The 4,833-nt window shown below is 48.8% G+C and overlaps 1 long non-coding RNA gene across 1 annotated transcript; it reads left to right on the plus strand.

Moving 5' to 3' along the window:
- Positions 1-653: 653 nt before the first annotated feature.
- On the plus strand, positions 654-4,833 carry LOC137319366 (uncharacterized). Its single transcript, XR_010962116.1, has 2 exons — positions 654-705; positions 3,571-4,833. It is a non-coding gene; the product is annotated as an uncharacterized lncRNA (long non-coding RNA).

Genomic DNA, 4,833 nt, shown 5'->3' on the forward strand with positions numbered 1-4,833 from the left:
ATTTTATCCCTACACTGTGTTATTTCCTCCAATATTCCCTGCTGTCTGTCCTGAATTAATCCATTTTATCCCTACACTGTGTTATTCCCTCCAATATTCCCTGCTGTCTGTCCTGAATTAATCCATTTTATCCCTACACTGTGTTATTCCCTCCAATAATCCCTGCTGTCTGTCCTGAATTAATCCATTTTATCCCTACACTGTGTTATTTCCTCCAATAATCCCTGCTGTCTGTCCTGAATTAATCCATTTTATCCCTACACTGTGTTATTCCCTCCAATATTCCCTGCTGTCTGTCCTGAATTAATCCATTTTATCCCTACACTGTGTTATTCCCTCCAATATTCCCTGCTGTCTGTCCTGAATTAATCCATTTTATCCCTACACTGTGTTATTCCCTCCAATATTCCCTCCTCTTTGTCCTTTATTAAAGTCCAGTTTTTCCCTCGAGTTTGACATCAATCAGGTTTAAAATTGATGCAGAGTTTCAGCCAATGAGGGAGATCCGGGCTCAGCCCCGCCCACTCGGTGCCGCAAGTCCCGCCCCTCACCCACTCCCATTGGTTGGAGGACCAACCGCCCGCTCGGTCCTCCAGTCCCTCTCCGCTCTTCCTATTGGTCCGGAGCTCCCGTCAATCACCCGGGCAGTGTGAGCTGAGCATGCGCGGCGGGCGGGGAGTGAGGCCGAGATCGTGTCGGCAACAGGTGAGAGATGGGCGGGGGGAGCGGGTTAATAAACCCCGGGGGAGGGGGCGGGGGCTTCACAAACCCCGAGTGCGGCCCCGGGCCCGAATATCAAACAGTGAACATTCTCCTCTCTCTCTCTACACTCCGGGGGCTCCGGTTTAGATCAGACCCGAAACTCAACACACGGCCCGCGGCCTCCGAGCATGCGCAGTGTCCGCGTCAAACCTCGTGACTCATCGAATCAGGGAGCGTCTGTAAATGAAGGAGAAATGGTGATCGGTCAGGGAGCGTCTGTAAATGATGTAGAAACGGTGATCGGTCAGGGAGCGTCTGTAAATGATGTAGAAACGGTGATCGGTCAGGGAGCGTCTGTAAATGATGTAGAAACGGTGATCGGTCAGGGAGCGTCTGTAAATGATGTAGAAACGGTGATCGGTCAGGGAACATCGGAGAACATTGGAGGATCGGGACAGGAGTCGACCATTCAGCCCCTCGTGCCTGCTCCGCCATTTGATAAGATCATGTCCGATCTATGATCTAACTCCATATACCTGCCTTTGGCCCATATCCCTTAATACCTTTGGTTGCTAAAAAGCTATCTATCTCACATTTAAAATTAGCAATTGAGCTCGTATCAATTGCCGTTTGCGGAAGAGAGTTCCAAACTTCTACCACCCTTTGTGTGTAGAAATGTTTTCTAATCTCACTCCTGAAAGGTCTGGCTCTAATTTTTAGACTGTGCCCCCTACTCCTAGAATCCCCAACCAGCGGAAATAGTTTCTCTCTATCCACCCTATCTGTTCCCCTTAATATCTTATAAACTTCGATTAGATCACCCCTTAACCTTCGAAACTCGAGAGAATACAACCCCAATTTGTGTAATCTCTCCTCGTAACTTCAGCCTTGAAGTCCTGGTATCATTCTGCATCGATAAATGAATGAGAAATGGTGATTGGTCAGGGAGAGTCTGTGAATGAAGGAGAAATGGTGATCAGTCAGGGATCGTCTGTAAATGAAGGAGAAATGGTGATCGGTCAGGGATCGTTTGTAAATGAATGAGAAATGGTGATCGGTCAGGGAGAGTCTGTAAATGAATGAGAAATGGTGATAGGTCAGGGAGAGCCTGTGAATGAAGGAGAAATGGTGATCGGTCAGGGAGCGTCTTTAAATGAAGGAGAAATGGTGATCGGTCAGGGAGAGTCTGCAAATGAAGGAGAAATGGTGATTGGTCAGGGAGAGTCTGTAAATGAAGGAGAAATGGTTATCGGTCAGGGAGAGTCTGCAAATGAAGGAGAAATGGTGATTGGTCAGGGAGAGTCTGTAAATGAAGGAGAAATGGTTATCGGTCAGGGAGAGTCTGCAAATGAAGGAGAAATGGTGATCGGTCAGGGAGAGTCTGCAAATGAAGGAGAAATGGTGATCGGTCAGGGAGAGTCTGTAAATGAAGGAGAAATGGTTATCGGTCAGGGAGAGTCTGCAAATGAAGGAGAAATGGTGATCGGTCAGGGAGCGTCTGTAAATGAAGGAGAAATGGTGATCGGTCAGGGAGAGTCTGTGAATGAAGGAGAAATGGTGATCGGTCAGGGAGCGTCTTTAAATGAAGGAGAAATGGTGATCGGTCAGGGAGAGTCTGTAAATGAAGGAGAATTGGTGATCAGTCAGGGAGAGTCTGCAAATGAAGGAGAAATGGTGATCTCTCTATCTTCAGTCATCCAGGGAGCTCCAGCTTTGGATGCTGTTCCTTTCCTCCTCGTGGAAATCTGTCTACTCTGTACCCAAACCCACTCCTCCTTGAAGGCCTCCCACTGTTCAATTACTGTTCTGCCTGCCAATTTTTGATTCCAATCCACCTGGACAAGATCCCTTTTTAACTCACTGGAATTATCCCTCCTCCAGTTAAGAATTTTCACATTTGACTGTCCCCTGTCCTTTTCCATAACTATTCTAAACCGAATGAGATTATGATCACTGCTGCCCCACTGAAAGATGCTCCACCTGCCCCACTTCATTCTCCACACCGAGCCCACTGCTGTACTCACATTCACTCTCTCGCGCTCTCTCACATTCGCTCTCTCGCGCTCTCTCACATTCGCTCTCTCGCGCTCTCACATTCGCTCTCTCGCGCTCTCTCACATTCGCTCTCTCGCGCTCTCTCACATTCGCTCTCTCGCGCTCTCTCACATTCGCTCTCTCGCGCTCTCTCACATTCGCTCTCTCGCGCTCTCACATTCGCTCTCTCGCGCTCTCTCACATTCGCTCTCTCGCGCTCTCTCACATTCGCTCTCTCGCGCTCTCTCACATTCGCTCTCTCGCGCTCTCTCACATTCGCTCCCTCGCGCTCTCTCACATTCGCTCTCTCGCGCTCTCACATTCGCTCTCTCGCGCTCTCTCACAATCGCTCTCTCGCGCTCTCTCACAATCACTCTCTCGCGCTCTCTCACATTCACTCTCTCGCGCTCTCCCACATTCCCTCTCTCGCGCTCTCTCACATTCACTCTCTCGCGCTCTCCCACATTCACTCTCTCACGTTCGCTCTCTCACATTCACTCTCTCGTGCTCTCTCACATTCGCTCTCTCACATTCACTCTCTCGCGCTCTCTCACATTCGCTCTCTCGCATTCGCTCTCTCGCGCTCTCTCACATTCGCTCTCTCGCGCTCACTCTCACATTCACTCTCTCACCCTTTCACTCATGGTTTAGGACCACTGAAAGATGATGCGATGGGTGTGGATTTCAGCACACGGAGGAGGGAGACTGTCTGGGATGGGGATTTACAGCTTTGAGGAATAAGAGAGGAAAGAAAGTTCCATAGAAAGTAGAGTTATCTGATATAAATTTCTATCCTGTACTTACAGTGATAACTTTTATAAACTCCTTTTACAGGGTACTAGAAGGGGAGGATTTGCAGACAGGAAACTCAAACCAAAGATCATGTCAAGATCTGACAGAGTCACTCGATTCATCAGGACCTGAATATCAACGGCCTTTGAATGTGGAAGGAGAAATGTTTGTCTGTTCTATCTGTGGGAGAAGATTTCAAACATCAGTGTGAGTGGGAAAGCACTGAGACACACACACCCGAGTGAGAGTGTTCCAGTGCACTGACTGTGGAAAGAGCTTTAACCAGTTACACAGCCCGAAAAAACATCGCACCATTCACAGCGGGGAGAAACCGTACACGTGTTCTGTGTGTGGACGAGGCTTCAACTGATCGTCCAACCTGGAGAGACACAAGGACACCCGGACCACGGAGAAACCGTGGAAATGTGGGGACTGTGGGAAGGGATTCAATTCCCCCTCCAGCCTGGAAATTCATCGACACAGTCACACTGGGGAGAGGCCGTTCACCTGCTCCGTGTGTGGGAAGGGATTCACTCAGTCATCCAACCTGCTGAAACACCAGCGAGTTCACTCTGATGAGAGACCTTTTAAATGTTCTGACTGTGAGAAGAGGTTTAAAAGCAAAACTATTCTGCTGAAACACCAACGCACTCACACTGGGGAGAGGCCGTTCACCTGCTCCTTGTGTGGGAAGGGATTCACTCAGTCATCCGACCTGCTGACACACCAGCGAGTTCACACTGGGGAGAGACCTTTTAAATGTTCTGACTGTGAGAAGAGGTTTAAAAGCAAAGGTATTCTGCTGACACACCAACGCACCCACACTGGGGAGAGGCCGTTCACCTGCTCCGTGTGTGGGAAGGGATTCACTCAGTCATCCGCCCTGCTGAAACACCAGCGAGTTCACACTGGGGAGAGACTGTTCACCTGCTCCGTGTGTGGGAAGGGATTCACTAATTCACCCCACCTTCTGAAACATCAACTTGTTCACACTATTGAGTGACATTTTAACTCAGTGACTGTGAGAAGAGCTTTCGAAGCAGAAATGAACTGCTGACACATCAACGCATGCCCATTGGGGAGAGACTGTTCACCTGCTCCGTGTGTGGGAAGGGATTCACTCAGTCATCACATGTGCTGAGACTCCAGCGAGTTCACATATGACTGCAGGGGTTGGATTCTGCTGTTAATCCCATCCAGGACTGACAGTTGGGGTTTGTTTCTCCTGATGTTAATAACCCCTATAACTGGGCTGGAGTTTAATATTCTGGATATTTATGAAATAAATCAGCTTTGTTTCAAACA

This window comes from Heptranchias perlo, unplaced genomic scaffold (genome assembly GCF_035084215.1).
Source record: "Heptranchias perlo isolate sHepPer1 unplaced genomic scaffold, sHepPer1.hap1 HAP1_SCAFFOLD_826, whole genome shotgun sequence".
NCBI lineage: Eukaryota > Metazoa > Chordata > Chondrichthyes > Hexanchiformes > Hexanchidae > Heptranchias > Heptranchias perlo.